This window comes from Mytilus californianus, unplaced genomic scaffold (genome assembly GCF_021869535.1).
Source record: "Mytilus californianus isolate M0D057914Y unplaced genomic scaffold, xbMytCali1.0.p SCAF_6, whole genome shotgun sequence".
In the NCBI taxonomy this organism is placed as follows: Eukaryota; Metazoa; Mollusca; class Bivalvia; order Mytilida; family Mytilidae; genus Mytilus; species Mytilus californianus.
In genome coordinates, this window is record NW_026262712.1 from 2,912,443 (window position 1) to 2,939,749 (window position 27,307).

General features: G+C 33.7%; 1 protein-coding gene across 1 annotated transcript in view; it reads left to right on the forward strand.

The window, feature by feature from the left end:
• The first annotated feature begins 17,008 nt into the window (after positions 1–17,008).
• Positions 17,009–27,307, forward strand: part of LOC127705243 (glycine receptor subunit alpha-2-like) — a 36,958-nt gene continuing 26,659 nt past the window's right edge. The window contains exon 1 of the mRNA XM_052209582.1: positions 17,009–17,255. The gene's annotated coding sequence lies outside the window, so the exon portion shown is untranslated. The remainder of the gene's footprint in view (positions 17,256–27,307) is intronic.

Genomic DNA, 27,307 nt, shown 5'->3' on the forward strand with positions numbered 1-27,307 from the left:
ATTCCGATATATTGATTAGAATGTAAGCATGTTTTAATCATCTGAAAACTTTTATACCGTATAATTGCTTTTAAACTACCTCTTTATTGGTATTTCAATTATTTTACTTGTATCGATATCGTCGCTTTTTGTATAAAATGCTGAAATATTAGATAGAATAATCAGTATAAAAATGCCGATCGTTAAACATTCGCATTAGCAAAATTCATCAAAAAACTTTAGTAATTTATAATTTAAAGAAACAACATTTTCGAATCAAATGAAAAAAGTGTCTTCGCGTTTGACTATTTCAAATAAGTAATTTTTTTCACGCGCAAAGCCATAAATTGTATTTCTTTGATCATACAGTAAAGCAATTACGAAGGACAAAACCACGATGTCTTATTGACTTATCAATCATAAAAGTGGTTGCATTGCTCCTAAGTGGAAAGGTTCCGAACTGTCTGAACTAATGCTAAACTTTCCTATGTTAAAATTTTTTAATTTGATTAACTAAGATTTACTAAGACTTTCTAATTTAGTACATATCTCAGACCATGGTCGATAAATGAGTACTGGATGCATGAACCTTAATTAAATTTCAACAATACTGCACAACCTATATATATATATCGCCAACATCTCCTAGCGTTTATAAATCCAGTTTTTATCTGTATCAATTAAGCTTAAAAAGGCGATAAAAGTAATTCCATACAGTTATGAGGGTTTGGATGGATTTACAGAATTATGGGCACAAAGTGGCAAAAAATATAAAGAAAAGAGAAAAATGGGACAGAAGAAAAGAGAAAAATGGGCCAAATACATAAAGAATACAGTAAAAATTGCCTAAACATTAAAGACTACAAAAATGAAGGACCCCCATCAAAATCCTCAGTAAATTCACACACACTAATTCTCACGCAAAGATAACATTAAAAACATCGATATTCACCCAAATACCAATGATCTCTACAGGGTGCATGTACTGTTGAATACAAGAGTATTTGAAGGTGTATGACGTTGTACCATAAAGCATCCCATGCCAGATTGTCTGGACGTAAGTAAAATGCAAATTCAGAAAGAGATTGGGGTTTTAACAATGCTTTTTGAAACATCAAAGCTGATGGAATTTTAGATTTTAAAAAAATTAGGCAAAAAAAAAAAAAACTTTAGAAATAACTGCTTGGATATAAATAGAAAAATATATTTTCAAAATCACAAAACTACGAAAGCCGATAATTGCAACCGTGAAAAATGTATGGTTTATTCGATCTTGGAAGTCAAGATATATCTTAAAAAATATAGCGCTTGTTCGCTATGATGTGAACTTTAAAATATATATGCCATACCATATAAGGGTTACGTTTTGTCACTTTTATCACTAGGGAGCAACAATTTGATTCTAGAGAGGGAACATGATATATTTTTACAAAACTTGAAATTAAAAATTGTTTGCGCCAATAATTTACAAAGAAGAATGTTTTGATTATCGGACGACGAATATATTATTTTTTGAATAGCATCAAAAAGAATCGTCAAAGATTAATTAGCCTCATTACGCTCGGTTATATTAATCATTACATCATAGAAACTTGCATCCCCCCGTTTCCTCGAACCTGGATTTAACCCTCCAAATCTACAGAAGATGTTAGAGCAGATAACAAACTAAATGTCATAAACAATAAAACCGCAGCAGTTTATAATAAGGGGAAAACCCGTTAGATAATCGGAAAAAGGGGGGGGGGGTAATAAAGGGGGGCTGAGGCAAAAGTGAAACTAGAGGCTATCAAGAGCTTGGGTCGCTCACCTGATTCAACTTTGGTTTTTGAAATCATGTAAAATAGATTAAAATCATAACAGATACCTTAATAATGATTGAGACAAATTTTGTTTAATATTGACCCCGTAATTTAATCAAAAGCAGAAGACTTTTGTAAAGTTTACATAAATTACCAATAAATTCATTGAAATTGTAGAAAATGACTTAATAAGGACAATAACTCCAACAAGATGTCATTTGACAATTTTGCTCATGTTGACTTATGTGTAGATCTTCTTTTCCTAATATTGTTGCGGTTTACAGTATATCTCAATCTATAAAGATACATGTATTAAGGTCTTCATCAGCACCTCATAAGGAACATTAATGCAATGTTTGGTTTCATTCCATTCAGTGCTCCTATAAAAGAAGCATTAATTTATGTATTTCCCGTAGGGTCTTATGTTAAACTAAGTCCCCTGCTGGCGGCCATCTAGGATGATGGTTCGGCTACAAAGTAACAACACTTTGTCAGCACCTCATTAGGAACATTCATGCCATGTTTGGTTTCAGTCTATTCAGTGGTTTTCTAGAAGAAAACATTTGTTTGCATTTCCCATAGGGTCCTATGTTAAACTTACTCCCCTTGCTGGCAGCCATCTTGGATGATTAATTGGCTACAAAGTAACAACACTTGGTCAGCACCTCATAAGGAACATTCATGTCATGTTTGGTTTCATTCCATCTCTAAAAGAAGACATTTGTATGTATTGTCCATAGGGTCCTTTGTTTAACTAAGTTTCCCGCTGGAAGCCATCTTAGATGATTGATTGGCTACAAAGAAACAACACTTGGCCAGCACCTCATTAGGAACATTCATGCCATGTTTGGTTTCATTCCATTCAGTGGTTCTCTAAAAGAAAACATTAGTATTTATTATACTTCATGTCAAAATGCAAGATTAAGATGAGTTAATACGAGGTAGATAATTTACTCTATCCCACGGTAAATACTCTATTACCCTTCACGGAGACGCTTGATCAATTGTGCGCTTTATCAAATACGGATGTGGTTATGTACATAGCTTATTACTTTGAATTTAAAATTAAATAGACAGTAATAACAGAACATTCAGTATAATAAATTAAATAGCACATAGCTGAGAGGGTGAAACAGCAGATTGTTACCCCTCGAAAAAACATTGTCAACCTTGGCTTCGCCTCGGTTGACAATGTTTTCTCGGGGAAACAATCGGCTCTATCACCCTCTCAGCTATGTGTTATTTATATAGTATTTCCCATAGGGTCCTTTGTTAAACTAAGTCCCCGCTGGCGGCCATCTTGGATGATTGATCGCCTACAAAGTTACAACACTTGGTCAGCACCTCATAAGGAACATTCAATGCCATGTTTTATTTCATTCCATTTAGTGGTTCTCTAAAGAAGACATTTGTATGTATTGTCCATAGGGTCCTCTGTTAAAGGAAGTCCCTCGCTGGCGGCCATCTTGGATGATTGATCAGCTACAAAGTAACAACACTTGGTCAGTACCTCATAAGGAACATTCATGTCATGTTTGGTTTCATTCCATTTAGTGGTTCTCTAGAAGAAGTTCAAAATGTAAAAAGTTAACGACGACGACGACGACGACGGACGACGGACGACGGACGCCAAGTGATGAGAAAAGCTCACTTGGCCCTTCGGGCCAGATGAGCGAAAAATTAGCTTTTTGAAAATGCACCAAGAACTTACAAAGAAAATAAAAAAAAATTCTTTCTGATCTGATTTAAAAACAATTAAATTGACAGAGGCGGATCCAGAATTTTAGGTTAGGGGGGTGTGGGGGGCGCAATCTTTAATGTTCGCCGAGCGGAACGGGCGAACATTTTTTTTAGGTAAAATTATCGAAATTTTCTTTATTAAGCTGAGGACAACCCATGCTTTGCAAATTTTAGGGTGCACACGCCCGCCACGCCCCCGCCTGAATCCGCCCCTGATTGAGATACAAATATCTGCCCCTTTCTATAATCAAATGATCATTGCTCCCATACTGTAGTATCATGTCGTCTGTACCATCTGCATCATTTCTGCAATGAACAGTCTTTTGATCTCCAAATAATACATCGTAAACATAAAACTATCGTCTGGGTCTTTGATCGAGATTTTCTGTCTTAAATTTTTATTGTTAGATATTTCATAATGTCTGTCACGCTATCAAAATACTTCTCATGTCTGTCACGCTATCAAAATACTTCTCATGAAATGACACTTCAAATAAATTGTTTATATTACACACTTTAGTTAATTGACTTTTAGTGTCTGATGTAGTAAGTACTAGGATGCAGTCTTTCTATTTTTAAGGCAAGAACTATAATAATAATATAACGGAACAAATAAATCACTGTGAGAAAGATTAATTATGATTTTGTGTTAGGCCAGACTGTGCTTTATTTGTTCTTTTTGCGTTTATTGATAAGCGTTTGTGTGGTCTGCTGAAAACAAAACCAAGACCATATATATATATATATCATAGAACAGCATTATACACAGGCAAAATTTGCTCACGTGAATTTCACATGAATCTCACATGAATTTCACGTGGAAATTGTCACGTGAGATTCACCTCAAATGAGCTTATACAAGAATCTCACATGAAATTTTTCATACGAATTTCACCTGAACTTTACAAAAATAAATTTGGTATTTTTCATGATTTTAATTAAATTTGAAAATTTAGATGTTTTTGAATTACGTTATTTTTTAGATTTCATGTAATTTTCACGTGAAATTCACGTGACTTTCACAGGAGATTCAGATGAAACTCACATGAACTAATTTCACGCAAGTTTCACGTATAACCTCGCTTGAGGAGAAATTCACGTGAATTTCAAGTGAGATTCACATGAATTTAAATTCACGTGAAATTGATGCGAGTAAAATTTCCCTGTGTAGACGGGACATGTTCGAAATTTATTCATTTCCATTCCATGAATAATTAGAATGTTTCAAATGTATGCCATAGATATAAGAAGCTGTGGTATGAGTGCCAATGAGACAACTCTCCATCCAAGTCAAAATTTATAAAAGTAAACCAATATAGGTCAAAGTACGGTCTTCAACACGGAGCCTTGGCTCACACCGAACAGCAAGCTATAAAGGGCCATATTTATTTAGGATCGATATTTACTTTAGGTGTTTTCTTCCTGGCTGACTGGTATGCTTGAACATTAATGACATAAGTGAAAACAGACAAGGTCAAATGAGGAGATGGAGAGGAGTTGGCCCCAGATTCCAACTTTCTTCCCAACTCTAAATTCCCCCTTTTACTCCAAGACAAACATCAGGCAAATAATTCCAACGTTTCCATATATATTTACTTGTCTCGGTTTCATCCTCCTTCCCTTCACCCTGACTCCTGCTTCTCGCTCATCATTCCCAGGTTCATCGATCCCTTTCAGCCCCTCCTAAATGACATTCGTTTGAAAACATATAACAGTGCAAGCCCATTTTCAACACAAAAGCTCTTAAAGAACTTTAGAACTAAATTTAACAAGAAGTTGATACTCTGGCATTGGATATGATCTGAACAAAGAATATTGTGAGTTTGACGTAGAATTCAAATTACCCTAGTTAAGTCTCTCGACCAGGCCCGAATTTTGGTACACACATAAAGAACGTGGTCAAATTTGGTGTCGATTTGAACATTTACTCCGCTTTGTATTTCAGGTTCCTTGTGTTTTCCCTTTTTTATGTTGTGTGTTGGCTTTCCATTATTGGATAAGTGCAAATCATTCGACCATTCATTGTAGAAATATTCTAGAGAGCCTGATTTCACAGCCTTTTTTTAGTGGAGTTCTTGTTGTTGTTTCTGAGGTTTCATTTATTTTGTTTGTGATACATTTTGTACTTCGCTTTCAATATCAATATAAAAAGATATAGTATGACGATTGTAGTGTAGGATACAAATTGGGGGTCTGGGGATTTGAACCCCCTTTATTGTTTGACAACTAATGCTTTTGTATGGGCACATATGGTTGGAAACCCCTCCCCCTTTTTTTTAGATGACTTGCATGTCTATTGACTGAAACTTTTGCTTAGTTTACATGTATTAGTTTGTGATAAGGTCTAGTTTATGGTGAACCACAAGTGGTAGGTCAATGATATTTGGTATGCAGTTGTATTAGCATTGGCACATCTCATTTCCATGGAAATTATTTGGCCTTGCCCCTTCAGCCATGGTCTATTGACTGAAACTTTTGCTTAGTTTACATGTATTAGTTTGTGATTAGGTCAGTTTATGGGGAACCACTAGTGTTAGGTGAATGATATTTTGATAATGCAAATGTTGAAATTAAAATAGCAATACTTTAACATGTAAGTTATGCAAATATTCAAAGTCGATGAACCATGACTGAAGGTACATGGCTAAACAATCTCCATGGAAATGAGATGTGCCAATGCTAATACAACTGCATACCAAATACCATTGACTTATTTTAAGTCGTTCCCTTTAAACAAACCTAAACACAAACATTAACTTGTAAACTATGTAAAAGTTTCAAAGTCAATGAACCATGATGAGGGGGTGGGGCTATATAATCTCCATGGAAACAATACTTGCAAATGCCAATAAATTTGCATACCAAATATCATTGACTTAACATTAGCAGTTCATCTTAAACTGATCTAATCACAAACTAATACATGTAAACTAAGCAAAAGTTTCAAAGTCAATAGACCATGAATGAGGGGGCTGCGCCAAATATTCTCAATGGAAATGAGATGTGCCAATGCTTATACAACTGAATACCAATTAACATTGGCCTACCACTAATGTTTCCCCTTGAACTGACCTAATCACAAACTAATGCATGTAAACTAAGCAAAATATTCAAAGTCAGTAGACCATGACTAAGGGGGCGGAGTCAAATAATCTCCATTGAAAAGAGATATGCCAATGCTAATACAACTGCATACCAAATATCATTGACCTAACACTAATGGTTCCCCATAAACTGATCTAATCACAAACTAATACATGTAAACTAAGCAAAATTATGAAAAGAAAAGTAGGGGTTAGCGGGCAAAATGTTTTAAGGGCATTAAATGGATAAAACAAGAGGATTCCTAATATCTGGCAAAAATTCAAAAACAAGAGGAGCGAACATCCTTAATTTAACTGAAAGAGGTTAAACCAAAGTAGAATAAAACATTAGCATGACCAAAGCGAGAAACATCAAACGTTAGTGAGAAATCTAAATCTTTATCAAAACCATTGTCATCGTTGTAGTTGTCGTTGGTTCATAGATATCAGAAGATGTGGTATGAGTGCCAATGAGACGTCGTCGCCGACGCCGGAAACAGCATACCTATGTCTCGCTTTTTGACTCCGTCAAGGCGAGACAAAAAGTAAAGGAACATCGCCTTTATTGCTGTTCTTCACCTCAAAATAACAGTGAGGCCTTTAACACGGATGAAAAACTCTCACCTTACTGCAAGTTTAAGACGGCCCCTAGCACCGGTTTGAGCGGAAATCTTTGCAATCTGACGATCACGCAACAAGTGCGAATTGAAGAATAAAGCCATGAAGTATGATCAATAATATCATGCTTATCATTTTCCCGCGGTTTCACTTTTGTACACAACTGTTTCCTGCATTTTGTGTTCATCCTGTCTTATGTAAGGTTATCTATTTTCAGCTACAACCCGATTCCTCCAAATTAGACCCTTTGGAGTTTTGGGAAGAGGTTTTCCCTGTAGAGAACTTGCCCCCTAAGCTATAATGCTGAATACATGTTATATTATGCGTCTGCACTCTTGTTATCATTTCTTATATTTCCAATTTAATTTAAAAAAAGTTATGTTAAAGTGTTAATTATGCAATTTACTGTTGTTAATTTTCGTGAAGAACCATTACCGGACTCATCAAAGAGAAACATAAAATTTACGGACGCATAAATCGTTATTCTGCATCACGGAATTTAAAGACAGTATTAATTGAAAATCTGAATTATTAAATATTCTAGATTGCAATCATATGATGATCAATAATTGAATTTCATGAAACATTGCATTAAATCCGTTTGGATTATTATCATAGTCATATGTAATTACATTTCATCGCATAAATATTGTCGTCAGCTCATTACTACTTTGTTTATTTTTTAAAACTTTTAATACATTAAAAAAATAAAAATAAATGTTTGAATTCCCAAAACATCATCAATGTTCGATGGACTTCCTGTTAATGTTGAAGTTTGATTACAATAAAAACATTCAGCGGATGCAGACTATTCACAAATTACCTTTTATATATTATATATTTTCTAAAGATTGCAAAAGAGCAGAATATTCAAATGACAATCCTATATGACAATAAAGATGTCAAAGCCAAATTAACAAATTATACGTTGTTTCCGAAGCTTGCCGAGGAAAACCTGATGTCAAAATTATAGATTACATTTCTATTTTATTTTTTCCTGAATTCATTATGATTTTTACAGAATTTAAACAGAATATTTTAATATAAAACAAGATGTGCAAGTCCATGCTGGCTACCAAATTCCAAGGCCCGTAATTCCATAAAAATTTGATAATGCGAACTTGATTTGTAACGAAACACTGTTATATTATATTAGACTCAGTCTGTATAAAAGAAAGACCGTACAATTTATTGTTTTTGGAATGACCTGAGGTTGGAAGAACGATCCGGTACATATAAAATTTGCTAGTTGGTCTTTCTTATATAGACTGTTTATCGTCCATTCATGTGTTTGGGAAAAACCGATAGTCTGTTTCAGAAGGGTAGTGACAAAGAATTGTTTCTATAGACTATATTAAAAAATAAATCAACATTAATTTGGCCAAAAACTTTGTTCCTGTAAGTCATTGAAAACAATCATTAGTTATTGATTAAATTTGGAAAATAATGTCCCGAGAAAAAACACGATCCCCTACCAAACACACAAAATATCCAGTATCTAGAATACAATTGAATTATTACTTCTAGTCAATTCCTTCTTTTTCTTCATAATTTTAATTATAGACGTTTGAATTCTTTTAACCGAAAAAGGAAACGATTAAACATAAAGTAAGTTAACATCTTTATTGACTTTTAAATTATTTTGTTATTAATTACTACGAGAATGATCAAGTTTTAAAAGGTGACTCCAACTTAATACTGTAACAGTTCTCCCATTTAAACGTCAATTGTAATTTGACCGACTTCTGATGATGTGTTTTACTTAAACGAAACATGAATTTTACGTTGATTGTTTTTCAAATAGCATGTAGGAGCATCGACAGATTTACATTTAAATATAGACCAGGCGCATTGATGAGTATTTTCAATTTAACTTTTAGACGTCAAGGAAGTTAATTTATCGAATCTTGCAAATCGCAATTGTATGCCATCATTCCGAAAAAGCAAATAGACTTTAAGAACAGGAAAATCAAACGGTTGAAAATAATTAGGACAATAATTTAGTTTTCGGTAAAGTTTAGAGTTCTGATTAAAAGCAAAATTCGTGCATAAGTAATAAGCACGGATTTTCCGCACACGATATGCAGTTTAGGACGGACATGATGCAACTCGGGAGGTTTAGAGGGAGAACGGTAGTATAAATTCTTCCATAGGCGACAATACTAACATTTTCTAAATTTACCACGTTTCATGATAAAAAGTTGGACAAAACAGTTAGGTGTGGTATAAGTACTTTATTATTTTGTTTTAGAAATTGAAGTCAAACAGTATCATGACCATCTTCGAACGGAGTTGTTTATGGTTTTCATGGCCACCTCCATTTTACATCAATATTAAAATGTAAAGGTCTTTTTGAATAATTCTCAAGAAAATATTTCAATGTTGTTTCAAGATTTATATTGTGAATATAAACACTGCAGTTATGCATAAATAAATTATGAAAAAAAGAATTTATACCATTGTTTCCAATCACAGCGCTCCAAAGTTGACTCCCTCCACCCACCTGACTTGGGTACACGAAAGGCCAACCTAAAGCCTGGAAAATGTAATACTTCTTCTTTCCCTAGAGCTCGACACATGGAATTAACACATTTCTTTTGTTGAAATCCATGTTTTAATCTATGTTGGTTTGTTATATTGCTCATAATTATAACTGTATTTAAATTGAAGAGCTGCCATCGTCAGTTAGGGTTTTGACGGTCGCAAACGCAGATTTACTGGCGAAATAGTAACTGTTGGCCTAAATTAAACAATTAAGCAACACAACTTAAGGGGGTACAGAACACATAAAGCAGTTAACTCTTTAAAAATCAGCTGAACGTTTCATTCACATTCTTTTAGTAAAGAGAAATCAAGGTTCTCAATGATCAAAATTAGTGTTTGTCAAACTGATATATATCCAATGGAAACTAGATATCATTGAGATGGGAGCCCCGCTGTGAATAATGTGTGGTAAAATAATTGTATCTTTATCATTGGACATGGGGTTGTCAACTGAAACCGAAGTTTATGACCTTGACCTTTGACCTAGGAAGTTGTACATACATTATGACACACCCTCTGGTGTTGGTTTATAAACATGTCAAGTATAAATTTTGAAATCATAACGGTTCTCGAGATATAGAGCGGACACGATCTTTACCATAGGACATGGGGTTGTCAACTAAAACCAAATTTTTGACCTTGACCTTTGACCTAGGAATTGTACATACATTATGACACACCCTCTGGTGTTGGTTTACATACATGTCAAGTAAAAACCTTGAAATCATAACGGTTCTCAAGATATAGAGCGGACACGATCTTTACCATAGGACATGGGGTTGTCAACTCAAACCAATGTTTTTGACCTTGACCTAGGAAGTTGTACATACATTATGACACACCCTCTGGTGTTGGTTTATATACATGTCAAGTATAAACTTTGAAATCATTACGGTTCTCAAGATATAGAGCGGACACGATCTTTACCATAGGACATGGGGTTGTCAACTCAAACCAAAGTTTTTGACCTTGACCTAGGAAGTTGTACATACATTATGACACACCCTCTGGTGTAGGTTAATATACATGTCAAGTATAAACTTTGAAATCATAACGGTTCTCTAGATATAGAGTGGACACAATTTGTTACGGACGGACGGACAGACTGATCACTATAGGGCGTCCGCCATTCGACAGGGCCCTAATTATTCCTGTAAATTATGTAATTTTATGAAAATTAAACTAGCCAAATCTATATAAGGAATCATGACGGTTATTATATTTTTTCTGTCTACGAAGAAATAACATAAAAAATGTGGTGCAAACTGAATAACCCGCGTAGTAGGTTATTTAAGAGTGAGCACCACATTTTTGAAGCTATTTCGAATAGACAGAAAAATATTACAGTCATTCCTAATAATTTAATTTTAAATTCCATTTTTAAGGAGTAATTCATGAAAAAAAGTTGACGACGTCACGGTCACATGACAAAATTATGTCTTTAAACTGATAGACAAAACACTTTCAGCCAATTAGAAGACGTATTACATCCAAAATTAAATTATTTTAGTTTAAGTGTTGTGTACGCGTACCCCTTAATAAATATACTAATGTGATCTATGATTGAGGATGTTGCCTATAATCAATGATTGAGCGAGAAAACGATACGTAAATATTCTTTATCAATAGGCTAAAGCTGTTAAGTATTTGATACAAATAATAAATCTGAAAAACCTAGAAACCTGTCCTTCCTCCATTATAATGTTATTGTCCATGCAGACATAGCACCAAATAATAACGTTCTTTCTATCTAAATCACATATTTATTAGTTTATTTTATTTATAAGGGAATAAAATATCGACAATTAACTTGATTAGTAATATATACATAAAATAATTATGCTCCACTAACACTTCTTAAAGAAGAAATCTTTGACAGTCATACGTCTGTTTTATTTCTGTGAAATTTCAACCAAAGATGCAGAACTGGATCAGCCTCCAATATATACTGGTCAGAAAAGAAACGTAAGTGTATAACAACTCGCGCGTTATTTTGCTTGGTCCGCAAAAAAAGGAACGCAACACTATTTCCAAATAAATAATATCTACTCTGCCAGCTATCAAAACCGGGATTCTTCATATTCCTGCCCAAAGTAAGAGGCTTGTATTTTGGTGTTTGTAGTTGATTGTTTCACATTTTGTTATGTCGGTCCCTTTGACAGCCACCCAGAAAGCTGTACGACAAGCTCATACATTAAGTCAAAACGTTCTGAGAGCATAGGACCTGGTGTAGCTGGAATTCAAAAGAACGAAATACTATACCAGGACAGCAAAATTAAGACAGAGTTATTAAACGAACAATATAAGTCAGTTTTTGCCAATGAAACGCGTCAAACCCATTACCACAGACTAAGGAATGAATTATCACAGTCAGTATTAGAAACATAAATATCGATTTTCTAAGAGTTGAAAAACTACTGCGAAACTTAAATACCAATGAAGCTGATGGACCAGACGACATTGCTAACAAAGTACTAAAACTGTGTTCAATTGAACTAGCCCCAGTAGTAAGTCATATATTCAAACTTAGTCTAGATTCAGGTGAACTTCCATAGGATTTGAGAAATGCAAACATTAACCCGATATTTTAAAAGAAAATAGACATACAGCGGCAAATTGTCGACCTGTATCGTGTTTTGTGTACTGTTGTTTGTCTGTTCTTCTTTTTCTTTTTCTTTTTAGCCATGGCGTTGTCGGTTTATTTTCGACTTATGAGTTTGAATGTCTCTCTGGTATCTTTCGCCTCTCTTTTACATATGAGCTGCGTCGGATAGAAATCGACCTTATGCAAGTGCACGTATACATGTACATGTATAAGACTTTTGATTGATATTGGGACATTCAAATACGAAATAAGAGATGGATTTTGGTCTGTTTTGTAGAGTTCTTATATCAACTCAATTTTCAAACAGTTAAACTCACGTCAGACTCTGCATAGAGATTTGTTCAACCCCAGAATATTTGCTGTAAACTTCTTGTACACATCCTGAACAACCTAGAGAGACATGATATACTTTGTATAAATGGCCTGACCATTAAGAATGTACAGCCAATAGGTGAAATTAAAAAAATCTAGAATTTAAAATTGACACTTTAAGTCAGATGAGCATTAGTTAAGGAACAAAATAAGCAAAAAATAGTGATAGGTTATGGAGCTCCTTTTCGAGATATTTGATTTATAAAAAAATGGCGGGAAAAGGCTGACTCGGACTTTTACCTTATATTTGCATTGGTATTATTTGGGTCTCAAATCGAAAGAAAAGAAATCTAGAATCTGTTTTAATTTTGGTAAATGACCTTTTATGAGCTATTGAAGACTTATATGAAAAGAAAAATGGGTGTTATGGGGGCAAAATATTTTATCCTGTATCGCAGAAAAAAAAACCAAGGGAGTCAGAACATCTGACAAAAAATCCTAAACCTGACATTAGTACATCCTTAAGTATAACCGATGACTGGGCTCAGGCAAAAAAGACTATCAGCTGCTGATATTTTAATCAAGAACCAATATAATAAATAGTAAAATGCTGAAAATACAAATAGAAATACATTTACAATGTGTTGAATTAATGTTACAAAATTAATGTACGAAATGACAAATATAAATAATTTAAGCACAGTCCATTGAACGTGAAATAAAGAACTTTGCAATTATAAATTTAAAGTTAAATTTCCACTTTATCACGGTTAAAAGTTCAAATATATTATGAGCAGTTTGAAGGCATCAAATACAAAGTTATTAATATAACTCACTCTGTAGTTAATCACACATTGTGTCTAAGATGACGTTTGTCCTAGAGTGTTCCTCGGTTCTGTAATGACCTTGAAGTTCAGTTCGAGATACATGTGAAAAAGGGAACAGATAACAGTAATGTCGATTGTTAAATGTTTTGCACAGGTTTAAAGATGCTAAGAAGCAAATTAATCTTATAATACTTGACTTTAGTAAGACATTCGAGACTGTGCCTCACTGAGAACTACAACATAAACTAAAACACTATAAATATTGATGGTAATACAAATGCAGGGGTTGAATCATTCCTAATGCAACATCATCAGCGAGTCTTTATAAAAGGAGAGTATTCTTCATCTTGCTATGTCGACTCAGGTGTGTCTCAAGGAATTGTGCTTGTGCCTCTTTTTCTTCTTTGTTATATAAATGACTTTCCGCTCTCTGTAAAATCACAAGAACGTTTGTTTGTCGATCACTGTCTTTTATACAACACAATAAAATCACTACAGGATCAACTTCTAATACAGAAAGACATACAACCACTGGGTAGATGGCAAAAGACTGGGGAATTAAGAGATAACTGTATTGTATTTGAAGCTTTGTGGACGTCCATCGGTAGTTTTACTGCCTACGCTACGCGTCGCCAGGTAAACTCAATTTGCGACAGTAAAACTACCGATGGACGTCCACAAAGCTTCAAATACAATACAGTTATCTCTATTCTAATGCAAAATAAACAAATCGTTGAATTTTAGTCATTATTTCAGTGTAAAATTTTCATTAAAAAAAAATTCCGCGAAATGATGTTATCTTCTTTGGTGCTTGAAATATGTGACGTCATAGGTAAGCTTCCGGCATCAATCGTAAACACCGGGCGTTTTCTGGCTTCTTGTCCGCTTCAGAATGGAATAAATTTTGATAAAAAGAAAATTTGTAGGTGCAAAATGTAAGTTTTTTTGCTTATTATTGGAGAAATTACATGTCAATACATTCCGGAATTCAAAATGTCGGCTTCCTTAGTTACAGACAAGGAGATAGAGAATTTTACGCTTACTGTCATCCAATCAGAACCATTGATACAAAATAATTGCATTAGAATTCGTTTTAACGCTAGCAAGTGCTATATCATGTCAATTTGTCGTAGCAGGTCCCCCGCTGACACACATTTATTGTCTCAGAACAAGCCAATAAAAATCCGTATTAAGGAGTAATCATAAGCGATAATTTAAAATGGTCATCTCACATTAATAAAATCTGCAATAAAGCAAACTCTACATCGTGATTTATTAGAAGGAACCTTATTCACTGCAACACACATTAAAAAGAAACTGTCTTCATTTCTCTTGTTCGATCAGTTCTGGATTACTCATGCACTGTATGGGAACCATATATTCACAGAAAGATATGAACCGTATAGAGAGCGTACAATGAAGAGCGGCTAGGTTCGTATGAAAAAACTATAGGCCTACAAGTAGTGTCACCTCCATGGTGAAGGACCCTGCATGGAAACTGCTTGTGGAAAGGAGGCAAGACGCGTCCTGTACTACTGTACAAAAAAGTGAACGACCTGGTAGCCATCCCCACTGAACATCATATGACCATCAAGAACTTCAAACCCAAAGCAACTGAAAATTGTATCAGCAAATATTGATATTTACAATTTTTTTTTGTTTCACAATATATAAACACACAATATATGTCAAACAGTGCAATAAATTGTGAGATTAAAAGGTAGTTATCTCGCACGACTAGTTGAGACAGTGGCGCACAAACACACATCCTGGACAAGTTTTACTCAGCAATTTTGAGTTCATTTCCAGTATTACAGATACAGAATATACCATGTGGATGTTGCTCATTGTTGACCATTGAAAGCCGCACGGTGACAGATATAGCTTATATCCACGTGCTTTGCATTTTCGAGATAGTTGTCTAATTGTCATTCATACCACATCTCCTTATTTTTTATTTTCATAGTTATTGTCAGTGGAGGATCCAGGATAGGGCGTATGCACCCTCCCCTTTTGATCCCCTTTTGATCGCCAAATAAGTTATACACTGTCCACACTATAGGAACTTTTTTTGTACGACAACGAAAATCAAAGGACGATAACTGTGTTCTTGGACCAATTCAATTCCCTCTCCTGCAATAGTAATATTAGACACATTTGATACCTCAACCGTTTACATATAAAAATAGATTGAAAAAATGTTCCCTATTTTTGTTCGACATTTTTATGGGAACCCAACTGTTCCCTCTGCTCGCCTATTTGTTCCTTAATTCGACAGAGGTACATTTCTGCCGCTCAGTAAAATGAAAAAATGCCTTTAACTTCATGTTCTGTTATAAAGATGATCTCATCTCACTCAATAATTTATATTGTTAAAACTTACTTCTTGATTTTCAAAAAAGGTTCTGAAGTATTTTTTGTGCTGATTTCTGTTCTTCGACTATAAAAAAAACCAACTTACGATTAAGCAGAACAACACATTATACTTAATTGTCCTTTAGCACATAATCCATGGCACTTGGGGACATACAACAGCTAATAAAACAAACTATCGTCACAAAGAAGGGTATTGACCGAGACATTTTAAAGCTCTTAAAATTTGCATTTGAGTCCCCCACCTATTGTTTGCAACTATTTTCCCATCCAAGAGGTCCTATAGGCTATATATGGACCGGCTGATGTTTAATAGAAAAACAGAAACAATATAAATAAACACATCGAGTATATTATTTACATGTATTACAATATCTTTGTCAATACTATTAACTGCTATCGGAACTTTGAAACGTTGTCGATACTGTAAACGCTTGTCAGAACTTCTAAATGTTGTCGATACTGAAAACGCTTGTCAGAACTTTTAACTTCTGTCGATACTGTAAACGGAGGTCAAAACTTTTAACTGCTGTCGATATAGTAAACGCTTGTCAGCAGAACTTTTAACTGCTGTCGATACTGTTAACGGTTGTCAGAATTTTTAATTGCTGTCGATACCGTTAACATTTGTCAGAACTTTATACTGCTGTCAATACCGTAAACGCTTGTCAAAACTTTATACTGCTGTCGATTGTGTAAACGCTTGTCGGAACTTTTAACTGCTGTCGATATCGTAAACGCTTGTCAGAACTTTATACTGCTGTTGATTGTATGATACAAACAATAACCTTAGAATATCGAAAAATATATAATTCATTTGGACTATCTACGAAACAAAATTCTCGTACACATGAACTTGGTCTTTTTCTATAATATTTTGTATATGAATACTTTTGAGAAATCTAATATGTAGCTTTCATTGAAAAATTTATTAAGCTTCACGTAATTTCTATGGATTGTGTTGAATTTGTAGCACAGAGAATAGATATTGTCATTGATGAAAGCAATATAATAATACTTGTTGTAGTAAAAAAATTAACGTTTTATGAAGCAAATAATATATATCCACTATTATTGATTTGAAATTGCATGATACTTGGGATAACTTCTCCAAGCTTAGTACATATCAATACCTAACCCATGTGACGAAGATTTCCTCGGGCTTTATTGGTCCGTGGTTCAATACCAATTATATAGTGTTTACTATAAAGTGCTGTAATATCAGTCATTAGCACGATACCACCTGTGACAAAGAAACAGTTAGCTTAAGATGACAGGGATACAGTAGAATACAACAGATAGTTTTTCAACTGGAATAGAGTCTCAGTAAAAACAGTAAGACAGGTACACAGTCTATAGAAAACATTTTTATCAGGTAAGACATGTGTATATTACCTTATTTCGTTTGATATACGACTTGAAGAAATGCAAGCAACTATAAGATTTAAAAATTGAAGAATAGATAAACAATACGGTACTGATTAAAGAGCACACGACAAGCACGTGTTTGTAGATTAAATTTTGTATTATTTTTGCACATTTTACTCTCTGTTATTCTTAATGTTTTTCGCCCATTGCTCTCTATCCTATATACCACTTTCAGACACTCAAAATATTATAGAACCGATATGGATAAAAACATTCTAGGCATCATAACCAAACAGAAGCCAGAACAAGTATACTGTGCAAGGTTTTTTTTTCGGATGATGCTACTCTTTGATTTCAAAATTGAAAGGCGTCCTTGAAATGCAATCATATATTTTACGTTGTTAAACTGTTTACGCTATTCATTTTCAATTATCAAAAATATTGTATACCTAATCAAAATTTTGAAAAGTTTTGCAACCATCTTAAACTTACAAGTTCCAGTATCATAAAGGTGTTGCTTCAAAGTTGACTAATCCTCAAACTGGAAGTCCCTTGTGCCGAGTTTAAACCTGTTCCTGTCAACAATTTTAATTTTACAAGTTTCCGTATCATAGGGTGTTGATTAAGTAGACAATACTAACACTCAAACCGGAAGTCCTTCACGCAGAGTTCAATTCTGTTCCGGTCAGATTTTAATCATTTCAATTATGAATAATCAGTATGTATGTTAAATTGCATGTGATGTATGAAGGTGTTATGGAATTTGTGCTTTGTATTGATTTAAATGCTCTAAATGGCAAGGGTGCCAGCGTACTTTTACGTACAGAAATTAAGCCTTATCCATTATATTTCATATCATATAAAATAATGCTAGATTAAATGACATTAAATTTAGAAACAACAACAAAATTGATTTATTAAGAAGCATTCGAAGAGGATAACACAATTGTATATACAGAATATCTCTTTCTGGCTGCAATCATTATATGAACTTAAAAGTTACTTAATCTGGATTCACTTCAAGCATAGATGTATAAACCGATATGAGTTTATACATCTATGATTCAAGTATCATATACTGTGTTTGAGGATTCACTAAAAAAACAAACTTTTACAGATGCAAAATATTAAATCAACTTGAGCATATTAAATATAATAATTATAAAACAGTAATTAGGACTAAAGAATGTTTATAACATTTTGATATGAGTACTACATAATCTAAAATCGTGCATGTAACTGAGATTGAACAATCCTGTACGGAAATCACTGTGTAACATATCGGTAAAACTCACGGCGATAGAAACTCATTTAAAAAAGATGTTCGCTACTCTGTTTCAAAATAACAAGCTTCTAAAAGACTATTATGAATTGAAAGAATATAAATAAAGGAACTAAAAAAGCAGAAAAAAATGAAGGGCCCCTGTGCTTGTTTTCGAGATATAAGCCATTGGAAATTTGGCGGGAAAAGATTCTCTCTAGATTTTTCATACAGTTAATATCGGCACCTTTTTTCTTTCAAAAACTATGAAAAAATAGCAAGGATTTCATTAGATTTTCAAATATAGCTTTTTAAACTATATGTAACAAAACTATGAAAAGAAAAATAGGGGTTAGCGGGCAAAATGTTTTAAGGGCATTAAATGGATAAAACCAGAGGATTCCTAATATCTGGCAAACATTCAAAAACAAGAGGAGTGAACATCCTTAACTTAACTGAAACAGATTAAACCAAAGTAGAATAAAACATTAGCATGACCAAAGCGAGAAACATCAAATGTTAGTGAGAAATCTAAATCTTTATCAAAACAATTGTCATCGTTGTAGTTGTCGTTGGTTCATAGATATCAGAAGATGTGGTATGAGTGCCAATGAGACAACTCTCCATCCAAGTCACAATTTATAAAAGTAAACCATTATAGGTCAAAGTACGGTATTCAAAACGGAGCCTTGGCTCACACCGCACAGCAAGCTATAAAGGGCCCCAAAAATTACTAGTGTAAAACCATTCAAACGGGAAAACCAACGGTCTAATCTATATAAAAAAACGTGAAACGAGAAACACTTATGGTAGATCATAGGTATATATTTCTTGAGATAGAATTTTCTTATACTTTGCCAAAATGAAGATGTTACTATGCTTTTTTCAAAAATATAATAAAAAGTATGGGTCACCGTGCTATTTTCCAAGCTATGAGTCGTTGAAAATTGCCTAAATTTGGTTAGATTGTTCATGAAAAAACACATTTGTGTGCATAAAAAAAAATCTATGAGATAGAATTTTGAAATAAATTGTGAGAAGATAGGTTTTATAATATGTTTCAAGAAAATAAAAAGAAAAAATGGTGTCACCGAACTTGTTTTCTTGCTACAAGTAAAAATTAAAAATTTCCCTATCAGTCCAGTATATATTTTTTACTAAAAGAGTTATCTTCCCTGAAATGGCTTATTTGAAAAAATTGATTCTAAAAACACAAAATTTGATATTTGTTTAAACATTTTGAGTTATACAATAAATCACCAATTTTTATTTACATAAATAAACAGTCTAACCAATAAATTGTAAATCTGTCTCCAAATTTGCAGATTTATGAAAATAACTAGACCGATTTTGTACTGGGAATGTACAATCCAAGATGGCGGTATACCATGAATCTACCTTATGGACCACATCAACAAACGACAACTACTGAACATCATATTCCATGTCTGTCATATTTGTTTTTCGTAAATAGGTTTTTTTTTTATATAAATTAGGCCGTTAGTTTTTCTCAATTGAATTGTTTCATATTTTTCATGTCGGGGCCTTTTATAGTCAACTATTCTATATGGGTTTTTCTCATTGTTGAAGGCCGCACAGTTGTCTATAATTAATTACATCCACTTTATTTGAACTTTGATGGATAGTTGTCTCATTGGCAATCATACCTCATCCCCTTATTTTTATATCATATAAAAAATGCCGAAAGTGGAAGATGTTCAAAGCTTTGCCCACAGTAGTAGAGGTGCATTTTGTTTTTTTGTTTAGTCAGTCTGTCCGTCCGTTAATCCGTACGTCCGTTTTAGTCCGTATTCCACTGTATTTAGTATGCTTGAATACATGTATGAAAAAAAAACTTAAAATACAAACTAAGTCAAGCTATGTGAACCATGATTGATCCTCATATATATGTACCTACTATTCAAGCTCGTCACACTTATTCTTGCTTTAAAAAAAACCATCAATACCTGACTTACATAAAGAACTAGACATACCGGATTATTGAAGTCGCACGATTTTCATAAAGCGATATTTGAAAAACATGAACGGTTTTTTGGGGATTTTTTTCTTCGTGAAAAAATTCTTTCTATCCATACTCACACTTAAATCAGTAAAAACATGTTGCATTTCTATATTGAAAAACAGCAATAAAATTCCTGAATCAGGCCATAAGAGAGGGTGGTAAAGGGTTATTTTCGTGCAACGTGTTTTGTGTTTTGCCATTTTTATTTCACGTGCAGCCGTGAAAAAGGTTCGTTATTCACCGTGTTTCGTGAAATCGGTAAAAAGATCAACGTGCAAGAAATTTTTAATTGTTCGTTCATCGTGAAATGGCAACTTTATTTCGCGTTCTTCCGTGCAGATACACCCCCCCCTCCCTTTACGCCCCTCATAAGAACATGTATTGCAGGCATTTATACGCGAACGTGCTGTTGCTAGACAATTTCACATCAGAAACTCTTATTACTGTCTTTATAACAACGGTCCTTTCAAACGGGATTTGTTGGTGACTACCCATGACCAGATCAATATGAAGTGACAATGCCACGTCAATAAAATTTGATTACGTAACGTCATTTGCGAGACATGTTACTGGCCGCAACGTCAACTGCTAATCAAGTCGTTGAATGCCGTGGCAGACAGATTCACGCCATAAATATTTCCCATATACTGAAATTTCAAAGAATCGACTGCAGACAAACATTTAAGCCCTTATAAAGTTAAACACGCATAATTGGCAAAACACACTGTAATGGGTGGGACAGAGGCCAAATCAGAAGGTAAAAAATAGAACTCAAAACATGCCCAACAGAACTGGTTGACTTTTATGGCAATCATTTAGGCATTGGTTACAGGCAGTCATTGCCTTCGACGGTGACACATTCGTTCATAGGGTGAGGAAGGTTCCAGGGTTTTAGTGCATACAACATGATTTGAACAATAATCATGACGTAATTAATTCAACTTTCGAACTGCAAACTTATTTAGACAACGAAGAAATGAATGAAATTTATGCTTATACATTTATTTTACAAGAATTGTATATTTGAAAATGAGAATTATAAAAAATAAAATAGTGTTGCGTTTTTAAAGTCCGTCAATATGAATCCAAAGGTTGTGTGAGACCTTTCCGTGCAGCTAAGATTAAAATAAAGTAGTAAAAGGTACTCGTAAGCTTTTAATACATTTATTGAACCCTTGAAGACGTATATATGATTTCCAACGGATAATTGAATATCAAATTATATATTTATTTTCCATGCTCAGCATTATCACATAGGTATCTCATAAATGGAGAAATAAGTCATAAAATGCAACCTGTTCAAAGTCACGTCATTAAATCCTTCTACCATTCTGCTATATTAGGTGATGTAAGAATTTATTGATATAACACAGTTCCATTAAAAGTCTTCAAACAATGTGACACTAAGGTTTGATTATTAATAATTCATTACACTGCTGACACAGAGCTTTGATCATCTAATTAAGCGTGAAGTTTTGTATACGTAACCTTGATGATACAAAAAATAAAATATTGGAATTTGGTACAAATTAAATGTGACACTGCTATGAACAAAAAACTCTAAAACAGAGAGAAAAGGTAAACAATACAGGTAAGATACATTGTCAGTGGTTGTCGTTACCTGTTATATGTCCTTCAAGGAATTCTGTCCTGATGATTGATTGGTGATTGCTTTACGCCGCATCATCACAAAAATGCTATATCTTCTTGGCGAACCGTTCTCTCTCTCTCTCTCTCTCTCTCTCTCTTTCTCGGCTAGTATTTTTGGTAGAGGACGCTGGACTACACAGAGAAAACAACCGACCTTTGGCAGAAATTCAGCAATCCTTGTCAAAAAGAACGGAGTCGAACACATATTACCACAGTGGGATTTGAACACTTTGAACCCAGTGTTATTAGGCTAGAAATCATTGTAAATGAACTACGTAGACCATCCAGTCAGTGTCCTGTGTAAAAGCATGTTAGCTTTTGTTACGTGTTAAAATGGGAGCTTTTAATCTGTGTTAAACGGCGTTGGTGTTATTTCGTGTTAAAGGGCTTAAGCTTTTGCTCCGTGTTAAATGGTGTAACCTTAATATTTGCTTCGTTTTAAAAGGATATGAGCTTTAAGTTTGCTACGTGTTAAAAGGATTTGAGCTTTAAGTTTGCTACGTGTTAAAAGTATTTGAGCTTTAAGTTTGCTACGTGTTAAAAGAATGTAAGCTTTAAGTTTGTTTCTTGATAAAAGGATTTTTTAATAATCAATGTGGCATTATTATACCCCACGGAACAAAGTTTCGTAGGGTATACTGTTTTGCCCCGTCAGTCCGAAATTATGATTCCTTTTTTTTTTGTAGGAGTCATGCCCCTTTGAACTTAGAATGTTTGCCTAAATATACTACTGCAACAGTTTGTCATTGCAACTCCTTAGAAACCACACAACATAATTTCGTAGATAATATTAAGTACATACTATGTAGATGTGCATATCGACAGGAAATTATTTTTTTTCTAGGGGTCATGCCCCTTTGAACTTATAATTGTGGACTAAATATACTACTGTTGTCTTCTCTATGGTCGGGTTGTTGTCTCTTTAACACATTCCCCATTTCCATTCTCAATTTTACTGCAACAGTTTGTCATCGCAACTCCTCTGAAACCACGTGCACACAACAGAATTTCCTGAAACTTTGTAGATAATAAGGAAATGCCATGTGCATGTGCATATCGACAGGAAATTATGACTCTATTTGTTTCTAGGAGTTATGCCCCTTTGAACTCAGAATTTTGACCTAAATATACACTGCAACAGTTTGTCATCGCAACTCAACTGAAACCGTACAACTGAATTTCATAAAACTTTGTAGATAATAAGAACACAATATGTAGATGTGCATATCCACAAAAAATATTATCAGTTGACTTTTCTTGGAGTTATGTCGGCTTAAATATACAATCATAACAGTTTGTCATCGCAACTCCTCTGAAACAACACAACAGAATTTCCTGAATCTTTGTAGAAACAAACGAAAAGGTTGATATGACTCTTGATGTCATAGTTGTAGCATAAAATTTAATTATAAGAATTGAATGATTTTTTATAATTTTATTGGGGTGTAAAAGCCAGAGCACATTTTGTATGAAGCGCGGAAATTGCTTCGGTCAAAGCTTTTGCGCACCAAAATTAAATTGTAAAAAGATACATTCAATTCTTATATGAATATGAATCTTGTTTTGGTCTAGACCAACACAGTGAGTGGAATTTTGAACGTGCCATATCTCAGAAGGTAAGCATCCACAGGAAGATATATCATCCTACCAAGGGACAATATTTACCAGTCTTTTCTCTTACTCCTAAAAAAATCAAAAATAGCAAAAGTCTTGTGAAGAACAGCAAAAAAACCGTCTTAATTCACAATTGTACTAGAGAGTAAAGTTTCGGATTTAGAGGCTTAGGCAAAATCTCTTCATTCTCCCGATCATTGAAATAATATTTTTTTTTTTTATAATTACGTTTCCGACCCTCTCCACCTTTTTGTTCGTACTGTAAACCACCCTCTTGGCCTTGAATGGAATCCATATACTTTAAAATAATTACAAAATTGAGAAACCACTAATCAAGACATAATAGCTGATATATACTGGTATAATTTGAAAGAAGTGCTGGCATGTGTCTGATCTGTGGTGTGATTAATACTTAGTCACCGTCAAATCGTAATATTTAACTTAAGATAAGTAGCCATTAATGCAATTATATCAATTTGGAAGCGTTATATGATGTGCAAATTTCAAACAATGGTAGAGTTGTTAGGCACTTGCATTCTCTGCAATTATTGCTCGTAAATTGCAAAAGTAGGCGTTAAATTTATATTAGTCTTTCTAATCTACTTTTTATTAAATTAATTAGAATAATTATGTAAAATTAACGCGTCAACATTCAACACTGCTATGGAGTTTTAGATAAACAGACAAGTTCCCTGATAGATAATATTTTTTCAAATATTTTTGTTTATAAGTTATAGTTTTCGAATATGTTTATAAATACAAAATGTAATTATATTTTAAAATTTGAACGCATAGTTTTATTATGATTTTTCCCCATTTAAACCTCATAGTTAGCCGATCCTAATTTTAGGTTAATTCAGAGACAAGAAGTTTTCTGAAATGCTAGTTAGACATATAGGTGACCTCTAGCGGTTCCACAAATGCTGTGGTTGAGTTCTTAATTCTTTTTTTTTTTATATCCTAATTTTAGGTTAGTTCAGAGACAAGAACTTTTCTGAAATGCTAGTTAGACATATAGGTGGCCTCTATCGATTCCACAAATGCTGTGGTTGAGTTCTTAATTCTTTTTTTATTTAGTAAGGATTTAAACCGTATACCTGCTATTATCTTGGTTACAAATATAACTGTAAAAACGTGGAAAATAAACGCCCGTTGTCCATATCAAAGTTTTCTTGTACAAGTTTTCTTGGTAAGGGAGCTACCATTTGATTTTTATGGGGGGGGCTAGGATGAAAAATTTTGTCCTGCCTTTTTATTTTTCCCTCTATTCGGTCCTGCCTTTTTATTTTTCACTCTATTCGGTCCTGCCTTTTTTTTTAGTTAATCCTGACTTTTTTTTTACATAAATTGTCATCCTGCCTTTCTTTTGCAAATAATCTCATCCTGCCTTTTTTTTTACTCAAAACTCCTGTCCTGCCTATTTTTTTCAAATTTCATTCTAGCCCCCCCATAAAAATCAAATGGTAGCTCCCTAAACAAATATTTGATAGATATTTTGACACAACCGTCAAAGAAATCTTTGATGAAAAACTGTCACGGAATTGGATGGATTAAAATCTCATCCTGTTTTTCCTAAAAATTGGATGGACTTGAGCAAGAATTATCCAATCACAGTGCACTGAGTGCATTTTTTTCTTTGACCTAGTTTTTGAAGAAAAACTTTGATAGTAGAAAAGCTAACTATGATATTGACAACCCGGCTTAGGAATAGAGGGCATCGATCATTTTATACTGTTATTGTTAAATCGTAAACTTTTAAAGATAATTAGAAAGTATACGTTTAAAAGGGGTCAATAAATTAAAGTTTTATTTTAAATGATTTTCAAAAAAGGGGGTTCCATTTACCAAGCGCTTGTGCTCTAGATGTATTTTGGTCGATTTCATTGTCATTCACCCCACATTTCTTTTTATTCGTATAGTTTCAAAAAACACTGTGTTGTGCGTCTTATTTAATATTTCCTTCTGGGGTTTGTGTCTTTTATTCATTGATTCTCAATTGTTTCAATCATATTTTATTCATTACTAGAGTAAATTATTGATGTTCCACTGATATTTGGTAATCACTTTGTTCATAATGTTGCCACCCATTAAAACATTATCTTCGTTGTCATGTTAGAATGTTTTTAAAAGGAAAAGCAGATCCACTAATGGTCCATTTTGAGAAAGAAAAAGATAAGAATGTTTTGACATGTTATTGACTATAATTTGGTGACAAATTATATCCTCGGGAAATAAAGTTAACAATCTTTGTTTTAAAATTAGTCTACAGTTAACTATTCTAACATGCTTTAAGTGATGCCCCGATAAAAAATTATTCGAATCGGATAATGAGGGTCAATGTAGGAGTATTTTTTCTTAAATATTTGTCCATTTTTATTTTTCTTCTCCCAACTTTTTTTCTCGTCTTTTTTATTTTTGCCCATTATTCTCTACTCCTTATATTTTAGCACTCCACTATTCTCTAGCTATTTTTTGTCCATTTTGCTTTATTCTTTATTGTTTTTCCAATTATTCTCTTTTCAGTAAATTCCAACCGGACCCGCGTAAATGATTTCTGTAACGTTATAGTCATTTTGATTTTTGATAACGACATAAATCCATTAGTACAACCGGGTCATGTTACTAGCGATGGACATCAGATAATAATTATAGAGGCAATACACTTGTTTATTTGTCCACTACAAATGAAAAGACCCTTACAGTTGAAAAGCTCGGTTGGTTATTATTCCCATGGGTACATGTATAATATGTTTATAAGTCAGTGCTCCAATACTTGCAGAAACGAGTTATTTTTAATTCGAAATTACTATTTATACGAAATATTAAAGATTTATAAAAGAGTGATTTTTATAGATGAACAGTTTTGTTTTCCCAAGGAAACCTTTAGGGAATAAAAAGAGCTTTTGTAAGCCACAAACCAAAACAGAAAAATAGAAAGAAACAATGAACACCATAAACCCAATTAAAATACACGAAGGATGGTCGGATAATGTTTTCTTTAGCTCTCTTATAAAGAGTTAGTAATACTATATAAAATATGTAAGTGCGTCTGCTTAAATTATGTTATGGAAATCCAAATGCAACGGACCAAATCATTTCCGGTAGTAAAGCCTTTGCTAAAGCAGGTGTTCGTTTAGATGTGTTTACTTTTATAAATTTTGGCTTGGATGGAGAGTTGTCTCATTGGCACTCATACCACATCTTCCTATATCTATATATGTATAAATTCGCAGCATTTCCGGTCGGAATTTGGACGTCAAATACGAGGTCTGATGTAGGTTGAGTAACACTTAATCCACATACTTAAAAGCCCTGACAACAACTCTCTGACGGGACCGTAGGTGGCTTCTTGCAAAGGCAAAGTTTCACCCCTATAAAATATACCCTTATTTTCGAGTTGAAGATTAGATTTCCCCTCATCTTGATCACCCCAAGAATCCAAATGCTGATCTTTAATCTGTTTTTATAAAATGAAATTAGAGCCTGAATTATGTGAATCATGTGCTTAGAA